Below are 14,239 nucleotides of genomic sequence, written 5' to 3' on the forward strand. Positions count from 1 at the left end.
TGGCATTTTGTGTTAAACTGAACAGAAACCATCCCTCATCAACACAAACTGAAAGCATGTCAGTGTTTTGGAGTTCACCCATTTAGTCTCCAGAGTTTTCAACTTTTCTCTGTCACCTGGGCAGGAATTGCCTACATGTGTCCTTAATTACTCCAATCAAACTCCTTCCTACCAGCCAATCTCATAAAGATAGTCTTTATTCCCTCATAGTTCTTCACTTACACTTTTTCTTTTATATATATCTCTCCATTGGTAATACTAAAGAGTGTATTCATGTTTGTTTTTCTAGGCTTTATGGAAATCCACGTCTGTTCTACTCCTGGATTTGAGCAATGCTCTCAAATGTGGTCAGTAGAAAGAAACCATCTCTTAAATCTGTGTTGATTTGATAAATAAGTAACCAAGTGTAAACGGGATCTTTCCGTGTTTTCCTGCTGCCTTTTCAGACTTGCATTTGGTGAATTCAGATTGCCAAAAACATAAGACAGAAGCAGTAGCTGTGTCCTTTTAGTAATTTTAAATGTGCCCTCCTCTATCTGCTTGGTTTCAACAGCATCACAAAATTAAAGCTGTTTTAACAGTTCTTGCAGAAGCTTTGTTTGAATTTGCAGCTTAAAAATCCACACAGTCTGATGATTTTAGCAGAAGATGGGGAAGGAAGCACTTTGCATGAGATTACGGCACCAAAGGGTCTCACAGATGTTACTGTGGTTTAAGATTCAATAACTTTAAACCACTGACTTAAAGTTAGCAATAGGCTTCTAGAGATCAGCCTTAAAAGTTAAACAAGTTTGGTTTCTGCCACATTAACAAAGATTTATTTCACTTAACATGTTAATTAAAATGACAAATGGCTGCATTAAGACTGTACTTTCCAATTTATTTGACCAATTAAAGTGCAAATACAAATCATTATTAGCCTTATTCATGCAGTACTGAAAACACACACACACACACACACACACACACACACACACAAATGAAAATAAGAATAAGGATCACAGTGGGAACTTGTTGTGTCGTATTTGATACCCAATGACCCTGCAGGGAGTGAGGCCAGCGAGTTCAGTCCAGCAGGGTGCAACTTCTGCTAGAAAACACAACTCACACACACACACACACACACACACACAAACACACACACACACACACACACACACACACAGCAGGTGGAGACTTGACCTCTTCTTTTTAAATGCTCAAAACTTGTGTAATGACTAATTGGCTGTTATTTAATACAATGACATTCTCTGTTGGTGTCCTCTCCACTCATCAGTTCATTTTCAGGTTTGAAGGTTCAGGTACGGCCACCCGTTATTTTATTTTATTGACTCCTATGAATTAAATGGTGATCACAATTTCTTAATGAATCCAAATGGAGGCTTTGCACAGGTTCGTCTAACCATGAGAATATTTCCCTAGCATTAGCCTCTTCTAATAATCCTACAGAAACACCTTCAACACTAGCCATATGCTAGCTACTGTAAATAAGAGAAACTAACCCTACGCATTAATCTGAGCTTATGTTTGCGTTATCATGTCACTGTCACTTCCAGTTCCTCTATTACACATGGAGGTAAATGTCTAAAGAAATCAGGAATTTCAGATTTTATATTCAGATCTGATATATATAGGAAGGTGTTTAGTAGAGTTTTTCCTTTCAAATGATTGATTTTACTTGTCATAATGTAAGCCATTGAAAGGGCCCTGTGGTGTAAGCTTGGCCAATCTGGAACTTCAGCCAAGCATGAAATGGAAATTCCTGTTCTGCCTCCTGAGGCTGTAAGCATTTCACTCAGACAAACGGGACTTGCGGGGGGCATCGAGGCTCCCAATCCACCCTAAAACACAACACTTGTTATTCATTTAACCTCAGATCAGCTGTAATTTGTATCTCCGAGTCAAGCAAGAGCAAAGAGATGTTTTCACTTTGACTCTTTTCTCCTCAGCAGGTAAAAACACAGATGCTTTCTTATCTATGTGCAGTCATGACCAGGTTTCTGAAAGGCTGCTATAGTGAGCACACGTGCCTAATTGACTGGCACTCAATCACAGAGAACAGAGATGCATGAAATAAAAAGTATAGGTGTTATTTGCAGAGGTAGTTCACATGCTGTTTTTTAAGAAAAGGTGAAAAAAGCTTACTATGTGCTGTGGTTGTTAGTGCTGCCATGTGATTCTGTAACCTCCATAATGGAAAAAAAAGCATGACATTTTTTAACTTCTAGCTTCACTTAGATTTAATATGAATTCTGCAGACGCTGTATGCCCAAGCAGCTTCGAGAAGCAGGTTTACTGAGTCGTCTGGATAAATTTGCTGAGCACACCATGCATCGCTGTGCAAGTTTTGTCCATCTGCCTAACACAGAGGCACACGTTATCATCTATCAACAGCAAACAGAAAAGCCTCCATGCCATATGCTTAGAAATGATTAAAATAAAACATACCCCTCCATATGGACACAAAAGATCACAAAGATATTATGATCATATTGTCAGTGTTAGGCGTAGTGCTGTGAAAACACAGAACACACACTCTACTTAGCATGAGACTGACCTTTACATTTATCTTCATAGCCACAGTGTATTTGGAATGCTTTTAAAACTGCTGACCTGTCAAGGAGAATATCATCATTTTGACCTGAGTGGTTGTCTGTGCTGAAGGAGGTGGGCAGTTGCAGTGTGTTTTGTTATAATAGACTCGTGGGGCTTGAAGATTATTGTAAAGCCTTTAAAAACAACCAACCAAGTCTGAGGCAAGCGTGAAAGCATCATGTCTGTGTAGTTAAAGACATAACATCATTACAGTATTTGTACAGGCATCAAATCCTGGTTTAAATGTTTGTAAAGCTCTGGTGTTGAAGAAACAATACAAATGCATGCAGACCAATTTGTTGGTCTCTTACTTCATTTTTTTGTAGCTTACTAACATCCTGACAGCATTCTTGAAAGCACTAGAACAATTTAATTAGGATGTTTTCAGCTGCAACATGAAGTTTATAGATTTTTTTTATTTTGTTGTAAGAATAAAAGCTGACATCCACTCACAGCTCTGCTTGTTTCTTTGAAATTGTGCATGAGTGTGCAAGACAGGTTTATGGCAGCATTAGCACCCAAACTGCTGTGCTGTACTGTGACTATAATGTAAGGGACAATGTGTGCTTTGTTCAGCACTGTGGCCATTATACAGCTGTTACCGACGTATATGCTCAGCTCTAAAAGCTTTCTGTAAATGTGGGAACATAAAAATGAGTGAAAAGAAGGGTTACTGACTAATTACATAGATTTCCTGCAATAATTTCCAACCTAAAAAAGTCATAAAACGCGTCTTATTGGGCTTTTTTTATTATTATTGTTATTCACATTTTAAAACTTTAAAACTGAGGACAGTTAAAGAGAAGTAAAACACTCAAGAAAGTGTTAAAAATCACACCTGAAAAAACACATTTTCTTTATGTATAATGTCTATCTTGTCTGAGCACTGAGGTAATTTTGTAGCTCTGAACTCTGGTAAAATAATAAAAGTTGCTGTGGCGTCGAACGTCAGAGTTAGTTATTGCTTCACAGCTTATTCTACAGTTGCAATTTTTAAGAGGTCGTGGAATCAGACTGATGAGCACCATCTTGCTAGACTGGACCCCAGAGGACTGTAATTCACCGAGCAAGCTGTCAGGTCCATGTACGCTAAGTTGTTTTTACACATGAACTGCAACCCCGAATCTTTCTAGACATCACGCGACATGTGAGAATGCAGATTAGATATTAACTGGTCCAGGTAGCTCCCTCACCTAAACCACAGGTTCCCCGCTTTTCCTGCTGCATCTCTAACGAAAATATCCAGAACTGATTCCAGCAGGTTGTCCAGAGTTTATGAGTGAAAAAAGCATATTAATGTCTTTCTGTGTGCAGGAGAAATAAGCTCTATAAAACTTTAAAGAAAAACAAAAGACTCACTATTCATACCTAAAAGTATGAATGATGCTCAGCTTAGAGCAATGACATTCAGCTAAGTGGTTCCCAAAGCAAAGATCAGGTCTCTCCAAAAGTTCTTCAGATAAATGTGACAGTTTTTGATGATTAAAGGAAAATGGAGACACAAATATGTTGGCTCTTTCTGTGTGGACTAGTACTAGTATTAATATAATAATACCATAGTATAATGGTGTTTGACTGTAGTTTAAAATTAAACCATAAAAGTTTAAATTATAACTTTTTCATTGGAGCAACTGCTTAAAACTCACAAACAAATGCAACAAAAGTGTCCCAACTTGACATTAATGTTGTTTGTAAGGGGTCACAAATACTGATACGAGTTCTTAAATCTTCAACATTATGTTATTTTCTACAACCTCATCATATGTTTTAATGTAACCTACTAGAACCTTAGTGAACCTTAGTGCCATTGAATCAGCAATTACTAACACTGTTGTGTATCTCAAAACTGTATCTGAGTAATGCACGTACAGTAATGATGCTAAAAAAGTGCTTGAACTGGAGTGTGAATGTTAGAAAGCACATAGATGTAAAAAAAAAAAAGTGATTACATTAATGAATGGGTGAATAAGACATCCTGTATGAAATAACTTCCCTTTTTATAGCCCCAACAGCACTCTTGCTTCCAAATTACCGATTAATTGAAATGAGATTCCTCACATTTTACGAGTTTTAATCAGAAACTTCATAATTACTAATAAATTAAGAAGTGTAGTAAATAAAAGTTCTCCCTGAGTGTAGCAATAGATGCCTGACTATCAATAAAAACACTATTAGCCTTGGGGACATAAATAGAGGGCTTATTTTTAAAGATTTGAAGCATTCTTGGTTTATTAGTCAGCGCTGCGCAGTGACTTGTGACAGGAAATATGGCAGAGCTGGTTAACAGTTAAAAAATCCACAGTGGGCCAAGTGTGTGTGTGAGCCTGACTGTTCAGGACGCCTAAATATACGACACATCAAAATGATTTTCTACACATTGTTCTCACGGGCAAGATTTACCAGCTGGGTTTAAACAAACAGTTTTATCTGAAGACAAAAAAGCCATACTGGAACTACGTTGCCATGACAATGAAAAATAATTGTTTTTCTGACAATGAACACATGCAGAGTACTTGTTACTGAAAAACCTGTTCGACCACAGCCGCCAGGTCAAAACTCGACACATTCCAGTCATCGTCGGGGTATTTCGCTGTAGTTAACATGAGTTATGTAACTCATGATGGCGTACTGACAGTAAGAGCTACAGATCTGTTTATACATGCACAGTACACCTGACCAAAACCAGTTAAGAGACCAGTTTAGCTGAGCTGAAACCACTAAGTGACTGAGTGGGTAGTTTTTTTACACAAGTTTCCAAGGAGACTTCATACAAAAGTCCCTTTATGTATTGAGAAAAAAAAGTCTGTGTTTGTCTTCACTCCCACTAAAATAAAGACATATGAGCAGTCATGGAACAATGGAAATATTCCCTTCCAATAATCTGATATCCACCATTGCAAAAGAAATCACTCCTACTCTTGAATTATTTCCCCCATTAATTCAAAGCACATTTTAGTCCTGAAAAAGATTTTGTGAAGGTCCTAACCGCAAATACAGATGTTTTGAGATAAGAACAAACACTGTTCTAAATGGTAATTTGATTTAAGCCTATCTGTTATTGTTCTTTCTCAAAACATTTATAATTATAAACTGAAGCTTACAGCATGATAACATGTACAGCACGAGCTTGCCAATCATTTGTGGGGATCCCAGAGGTTTTGTTTTGTAATTTTAGAGTTAGATACCACTCATTCAGGGCTTTGATTTTATCAGGTCATTATGTGTCAGTCACTGATGATAGTCACTGTGGCTATTTCTATTACTATTTCTTCTCTTTCCACAGACTGTATATAAAAAAAGAGATATATCTTCCAGATCTCAAAAGTGAAGCCAGTACAGTCCTTTAAGCCTTCTTTTTTCTTATTGTGAGCAGGACCTGAGAACCACTCTTCAGCACTCTCGCTCTGTGGCCTCAGTAAACATTTCCTGATGAACTTATGTTCCCAATCACCTGCTTTAAGTCTAATTAAAAACATTATCACATTTATTTCATAGATTAGAGTTGAACATCAAAATAATGCAGAGTATGCTTCAGGGGGATATGAAAGTGAATTTATAGTGTGCCTGAGTGTCCCATTCAGATCCTGCATTTGCTGATGACATCTGCTGAAAACAGTTAATGACCAACGTGTGATGCTGTGTTGGTTACATTGTATTTATACAGACTTCCTCATTTCCAGTGTTAATGCAAAGCTGAGCAGCAAGCTTCTAATTTAGCACATCTCTGACCACTAAATGTTTTCTAACTCTCATGAGAAGAATAGTGTTGTTCTCTAGTGGCTCATTCCATGTCAACTGACCAAATTTAAGAAAAAGCTTGACCATCTCTCACTTCCCTGAAAAACTTTCCAAGGTGATGATGCACTTGTCAAGGAAAACTACCAAATTTTAGCTTACTGCTGTTACCTGTTTGGACATAAAAATATTTTGGTGATGAAGTTAGAGGAATGGTCAAACCCCTCTTCTTTTCACTTAACTCTACTTTCTCCTGAGCACAGGATTCTTCATCCTCATATCGGCTTTGAATTTTTTTTACAGTGGGACAGCCCAGTGGAAGAACATGCTGCTCAGAAAAGATGGCTCAGAAATGCCCCTAACTTCATTACAAAAATATTTTTGTGAGCAAACTAATAACATTAGAAAACTAAAATAAGATGTGTGTCATCACCCTGGAAATCAGAGCTGGTCAGGCTGTAAGCATTTGGTCAGTTGACATGAAATGACCTCAGTGTGTCTCAAGATTTCACTTGATTTGGTGCATAGTTTGGCACTGAGTGTGGCATGTACATTGGGTTTTACATAAAAAACATACTGGGTTTTATAACTGGTAACAACATTTTGAGAACAGCAGGAGGGACCCAAAGCAATAAAGTGTAGCCGCAGAGCTAATAAATGAGCTGAAACTCTTTTTACAATACTGAAGGGAGCAACAGATTAACTGTAGGTTAATGACATCTTCTGACATTAGACACTTTAAATGCACACATGCCTGCTGGATAAATATTGCATTCATTTTTCTCTATTTTTCACTTTCCTTTTTACTCACAGATGACAAATCTCAAATCAACCCCAACAAATTTTCACAAGATAAAACAGAAGCTTTGCATAGATCTGCTAGCCAAAGCTAGTCCATCGCATCCAGAAATGTTTCTAGAAAGAATCTAACATGTCACTGTGGTGTAATTAATCAGGCTCAGTGTAGTGCTTCCATCTGCTCTTCTGGATTACTTCCCTCAATTGACATTTAATTTATTTGCTAGCAAATAAACAGCTTTGTGGGGCTTTCATTTGGCACATAAAAAGATCGTGTTCTGAACAAAACATTTTCATGTGGGGCAGGAGGAATAGATTTCTTCAAGCTGTGGATTTTTCTTTCAGTTCATCATTTTCTCCAGAGGGATCATGGACCTAACCTGGAGGTCACAAATTTCACCCAATCTACTTGTTCATAAACGTGACAATTTGCAGTGTTTTGAAAGGAGCATTGCAAAAAAAAAAAGGCATTTAAAGGAAGATACAAACAATCAATTGTTACACAGTGAAAACCAAATGAAAAATAACCATAATGAGTTATTACATTTGACCGTAAACAAGCGTAATAATAGGATGATTCTTTTTTTTTCCAATTTTCCACAAGTCTCAAAGTGCAAAGCAGCCTGAACAATCCTCGACACTGCACCTGAAACCAGGGGTCAAGATAAGCTTTCAGTGAGTCTGTGCTCACGTGGGTCCCGTAAAAGCATCTGGTGGGTGATGTCATGATGTTAGTGTTACTAATGTTTTCAGAGGGAAAGCAAAAGTGGAGTGATCAGACAGTTTTAGCTGTACGTCTGCACACATGTCACACGCATGCAGCATTTACCTCAGATTTGTACATGTAAACACCAACGCATACATGCATATGGCGCACAAACTTCAAATGTTCCTCAAAAGTCCAGTGTCAAATTTTGAAATACTAAAGAGCGTGATCAGCATCTCACTCCGAATTTAAGTAGCTTCTTCTTTTTCCCATGCATCACAAAAAAAATGGCACAGAAAACATATCCCAACCTTCACCCCTCACGTGCATGGAAGAATTAAACCCAGTATGTTTTTATATTTATATCTGATCCAATCACACAAACACAGTTAATTTCTTTCCTAGACTCCTGTGGGCTGGAGTAGTTAGAAAATAAGTGACTGCAATCATGTATATATAAAACTGATCCTCTTCGCTCTGTGAGTTTACACTTGTTTATCTCAGGTTAGATATTTTTTATGTACATTGTTTCTTTAAATAAAAAAAAAATGTCTGCAGATTATGTAATTTCTGTTGTTTTAGTGTTGTCATGTCATACCTCCCCCCCCCCTGCCCCCCAGCATGTTTACACTGAGTAGGAGATGCTCTGTATCTCATTGTACAACTGTATAGTGACAATAAAGGCATTCGATTCTATTCTATTCTATTTTCAGCAAGCAAAACTAAACCATACATCGCTGCAATCGTTTGGTAAAGCGTGAGACAAACACAGCACAGCTACACAATTGACTTGCAGGCTGAAAATGACTTCATCAGCTGTCAGCTGCTTAATCCACCGTTCAGTCTCCCCTCTGCCACCCATCCTTTCAAAACCAGCTAGATAAAGTCTCCTCAAACACAGCAATCAATGTAAATCTGACTGATAACAAAACAGTGACGACAACGACACCAAATAGCTGCATGCTTCATTAAATCATAAAGAAAAATGCTAGTCTGCGTCCCCACCACTAATGTTGCCATTGTTCTGAAGTCTGAGCCAATTAGTGTGGAACCAGCAAATGTGGAAGAGTGACCGACACAGACAGCCCAACCACCTTCTTTATTGTTAAGTGTCTCTTAATCCCCCTCAGGCACATTTTCCTCAGTGACAAGTGTTAGCATTTAATTCAACCACAATGGAACCACTGACCTCCTACTGCGTCTATCTAATGATCCGTGTAGCCAAAGCCACACACAACACACCACATGAACTTAACAAAACCAGGGAAGACTTGGACTAAGAAAATCCCCTGAAAATCAAAGGAGCCAGGAAATAGATGGTGAGAGAGAAAAGAAAGAGACATAAATACTGTGCAGGAAAATAAAATGAGGAGAAGAACAGAGGGGAGGGAGAGGGAGGAAGGGGTGGAGTGAGGGTACGCGAGCAGCAGATTCTGACCCGGCTTGTTGTGTTGATATTTTCTCTGGCAGCTTGTCAGTTTGAGCTACACTCGCTGAGGGGGTTCATGAGAAACTGAAAGTCTATGAGAGCAAATACCCTTTATGTATTTGAAGGAACAGAAAAGGTGGAGAGGAGGAGAAATATGAGGATACAGGGCGGGACAGAATACAAAAGAGCAGGGGGGGGGGGACATTTGGAGATGTTTTAATTTAAAACTGAAACTGAAAAAAGAAAATCATTGATGCAAGATGTAAGGTCACAAACTGTGTCACTGATACCTTGAACAGATGCCAGGCTTTGTCTGAAAATATGCTCAAGAATGAAGCGGATACTGAATTACTGCCAGATTACTTATACATTGTCACAGCAAACAGGATATTGTATTAGAAGGAGTAGTAAGTAGCTATATTTGACCACGCAAACACTCAGTTACAGTACTAGGCTGAAGAAAGATCAAGAAACAAAGAAGGAGGCTGCAAACACCGTGTATGTGCTTCTCTTTGCTTTAGGAGGGTGAGTAACAGTGAAGTTAAATACTAACTACTCAGTTTAATGCATCACTACTTGAGCGTGTGTAAAAATAGATAATAAAATAGCTAGTGATGACCTGGGAAGGAGGATCAGGTACTACCCCCTGGTAGTGGCTGATCTTTATCTATATTATTGAGGAGTTGGGAAAGTGGGTTAAGTGTGAGGATATATAATACAATCGATTTGCATAATAAAACTGATAAGTGGGAGTGATAAGGTTCCCTTTGATGTTGGTGCCGTGACCCGCTGGTTGCAATTGGTGAGACTGGTCTCCCAGTTTGCCACATATTTACTTTTTAGGATCCCACTGGGTGTCTTTAAGCATCATTTTCAGTGTTTAGGTTAGGAAGCAAAAGTTATGAAGGGGTGTAAACCACAAAACCAAATCATTTCCTAATACTAACCAAGTAGTTTTGGGCCTCAATTCAGGTAAACAACAAAAGAGGAAGTGCGAAATACAAAGATGGCATGACAGTGGGTGACAGTCTTGTGACTTTTACACTATTCCTTTAAGCAGGACTGTCTGCTCTCTCCATCTGATATGGTTGCCCAACCCCAACTCAATATCATGGCAAAGTGTCTGTTACATGTTTTGCTGTGATACTGGGTTGGATATTCTCACGGCAGGTGTGTCAGGGCACCAGTGCCAAAGGATGCCTGTGGCTTCAAAACTACAGCAATTGAGATGACACCGTGTCAGTATACAGTAAAGTGCATCTGGTGATCAACATTTCAGAAATACCTCACTGACCTTGACAGTTAAAATAAAAGTGTAGAAGGTTTTTTTTATTTTCGGTAAAGAAACATAGAATCTAACAATGCACAGCAACAATTCTGCAAAGACTGGAGGAAAGAAGTCTGTAAAATCGTTGGATTAATGCAGATGTCACAGACTGACTCAGAGTTCAGAAGATACTGTAACTGAGACCAACAATATCCGGCCACTCTGGGCTGCTAAACCTGGAAAACCTGCATCCCTGCCCTGTTCTGTGTATGTTCTAAGGAGACCTTTTATCCTCCAAGCCGGGTGGAACCAGGCACAGTCATGATCACCTGCCCAATTTACACTGTATTTTTCCACACTTGGAAACGCTTAAAACAAACAGCATGAAAAACAAATCTTTCTTTGGTTCTAAATATCATGGAAAACACTCAAACTACCAAGTTTTAGCTTAGAAAAACTCTAATCAGGCAACATGGAGCTACACAAGCAGATAATCTTCCTTACTGTGGCAAAAAAAAACAAAAAAAACAAAAAAGATTTTGCATCTTCATACAAATATTGATACAAATAGTTTCTGATTTCCCTTAAAAGACCAGATTCCAAATGTTTTTTGTTGGGATATCAAATATCAGATATGGAAATATGTTAACTCTAATGAATATTTCAGGTCGGCTGGTAGAACAACGAGAAAAGGCAAAAAAAGAGAAACTTTTCCTGGACTAATTTTGCAAGAATAAGGCATTCAGCTTTCACATTAATGCTTCGTTAATGCTCAGAAACACAAGCTATCACTAATATAAGTCCACACGATATAATATAATCTTGAAAGTCATATTAAACCTACCTGACAGGACGAAGAAACCAGTTATTCCCAACTGTCACTCCAAGTCCACCACACCAAACCGCCTCAGCGGACGAGTCATATCCATTTGTGTGTGCATGTGTGTGCATGTGAGTCTGTGTGTGTGTGTGTGTGGGTTTGGCGGCTGCCTGCTCGGGACTGATAGCTGATAACTGATAGCGCCTCTTGAGCAGCGCAGCTCAAGAGGGTTTCACAGCAGTGTGAGAGGCTGGCTGGAAACGCAATGCTGAATTAGGTTCTTTTCTCAGGTCTCCTCACTCCTTCTCATATCTGCTCTCTCTTCTTCTGTCACACACTGTTTTCCAGCTCTGCCTCTCCTCCTCTCTTCTCCCCCTCGGTTCCCTCTCCACTCCCTCTTCTGTCTTTCTCTCCTCCTCTTTCAGGGCTTCCCACACTTAAAATCTGCCCTTTTTCCCTTTGTCAGATTCAGTTAATGCAGCTAAAGTTTCCTCCTGCTCTTCATCACCCCCTACTCTCCCATCCTTGATTTTTGTTAAACAAATTTCTTTTCTTGAACCACTTTGGTTCTTTCTCCCTCTCTGAGCTTGTCTCTGGCATTCAGCTTGCCTCCCCTCTTCAGAACTTTCAGCACTTGTCATTCGGTATCTTTCTTTTCATACCTCCTCCTTCAATCAACTGTTTCCACTTTTCCCAGCTTCCCGTTTTCTCCTCTCTTCTTTTCCAGTCATTGTTTAGATGCTTCATCTCTTCTTTCTGCCATCTCTGATCTGTCATTTTCCTTGCTTCCTTCCATTTGACTCTGTAATACTTTCTCTCGTAAACTCTCCCTACTTTGATTATTTTATGACCTCAAAATCTCTCGTTTTCCTTCAGCTCTCCTTTGGGTGATATGTGCTCTCCCTTTCTAACTGTCTTCTAATCTTAAGCTCTTCTTTTAACTTCCCTGTTACTTCCCTTTGCTTTTACTTTCTTTGCCTTTTCTGAGTTGCAAATGAAAATGTTTTAGAAGATCCCCTCCTCCTCCTTCTTCCCCATTCCCTCTTTTTCTTCCCCTTCCCCCAGCTGCGCTTGGCAAGTATCATGTTTGGCTTTAAACTAAGGAACTTGGCTCCAGCACAGACCACATACATCAGTGCTGACTGATGGCCATGCATTCAGAAAAATAAACATTGAACACTGCAAGCAGAGTCGTCACATCTATACGCTTGGATGTAAATGTAGAGTGGAGAGAGCGAACCTCCAGACTGAGTGAAGGCGAGAAAAGACAACAAACCCCTAACAACTTATAACCTGGGAGGGGTTTGCTTTAAATCACATACTTGTATATAAATATATAAATCTTTTTTGTGTTGATTCTTTTTCACTTTCACATCTTACTTATGCAACAAAGCAAACAAAAAAACAACTCAAAACCTTTAAAGGAAGGAAACAGCAACCTGTCTACAAGTTGCATACGGCATACGGTTGGTTATTACACACTTTTACTGGTTTGACCCACTTGAATTTAAATTACTCTAATTAAAAATAAATCTCTGTCTCACTTAGATATTCTTCAGATTTCAGGCGATCACAGTTTGACCAAAGTGCAGATAATTCCCCTTTGATGGCACCAGAAAACATTAAAAATGAACACAAAAAGAAGGAGATGAAATGTAAAGCTGAACCCAGTGCAGGTAAACTGCTTGCCTTGCAGCTCATTTTAGTCTCACATTCTTATGTTGTTTTTGTTGTTGTTATTTGTGTTATTAGCACGCCCACATTAGAGGCTGACAGAGCCATCAGACAGAAATGTGCAGTCTGTAAACACAAATTGAAAAATGTTGGGTTGTTTAAAGTTTTGTCTTGTTGCTGTGTGAAAACCTCAGAAGACATCTCACTCTGACCAAAGCCCTTGAAGTTGCAATTAAACTAAAAGCTGTTGTGTGAAATTCTCCAAATCAGCCTGGTGGCTGAAGCCCTGACGTAGGAGCACTGACACCACCGAGTGTTTAGTCTTAGTTTGCCTTTTTGGCATTTTTATGGAAGCTGCTTCAGTACACAGTGTTGCTGTTGTTGATTACACCACTGGTGTTGAAGATAATCTGTCCATCTGAATTACAATGAAGCATTAATGATGCACATTATGATAAATTAATTATTTCTAAGTCTATTTTTAACAAACAACAGAGAAATTCTGATAGTCAAATACATTTTGATCTTCAGTATCGGAAAACATAAAGGATTCAAGTGTTCAAATTATTAAAAAATACAGATGAATATGTCCGACTCCATATTTCATATGCTTTATGGGTTTGGGCTTGGGGGTCAGTTACCAGTATTTGATATACATATGGCAGATATTAATGCACCCACCCAAAAACACACCCACTAAGGTTTAAAATACAAAAATGTTTCTGTCATAGCTCAATAAGATGCATGTACAGACACACACACACACACACACACACACACACACACACACACACACACATATATATATATAATGCACATACCGTGAACAGCTACACTTGTGATCAGCTGGCTGCTTGCTCAGAAATATAGTCTGATATTTACTTCAGCTGGCTCACACACACACACACACATACACACACACACACACAAACACACACACACACACACACACACACTACCGCATGGTAGGCAGCGATAAGGGAGAAGAGCCGCCATCCTGAGTATCTGGAGGCCTCGGCTTCTCCACTCCCTCATCACACACTCTCTGTAACAGCTGACTATGCATTTGTGTGTGTCTGTGTGTCTGTGTGTGTGTGTCTGCATGCTGCTACTTTCATCTTTGTTAGGACCCACTGCAGTTTATTCAAGGACAGTTTTGGATAGTATACACTGTTGGACCATCATTTAATTAGTGTGCTGTTTTAATGTGAAACT

The 14,239-nt window shown here is 38.9% G+C and overlaps 1 protein-coding gene across 3 annotated transcripts in view; it reads right to left on the reverse strand.

Moving 5' to 3' along the window:
* The window catches only part of ripor3 (RIPOR family member 3), a 59,653-nt gene extending 45,736 nt beyond the window's left edge, over positions 1 to 13,917 (reverse strand). For 2 of the 3 annotated variants that reach the window (XM_085159874.1, XM_085159876.1), the window contains exon 1: positions 11,375 to 12,371. The gene's annotated coding sequence lies outside the window, so the exon portion shown is untranslated. Of the gene's footprint in view, positions 1 to 11,374; positions 12,372 to 13,845 lie in introns of those variants that run through there. The other variant, XM_085159875.1, reaches the window with a different exon arrangement.
* Positions 13,918 to 14,239: the final 322 nt, after the last annotated feature.

The sequence above is a fragment of the Neolamprologus multifasciatus genome, chromosome 5 (assembly GCF_963576455.1).
Source record: "Neolamprologus multifasciatus chromosome 5, fNeoMul1.2, whole genome shotgun sequence".
Classification (NCBI taxonomy): domain Eukaryota; kingdom Metazoa; phylum Chordata; class Actinopteri; order Cichliformes; family Cichlidae; genus Neolamprologus; species Neolamprologus multifasciatus.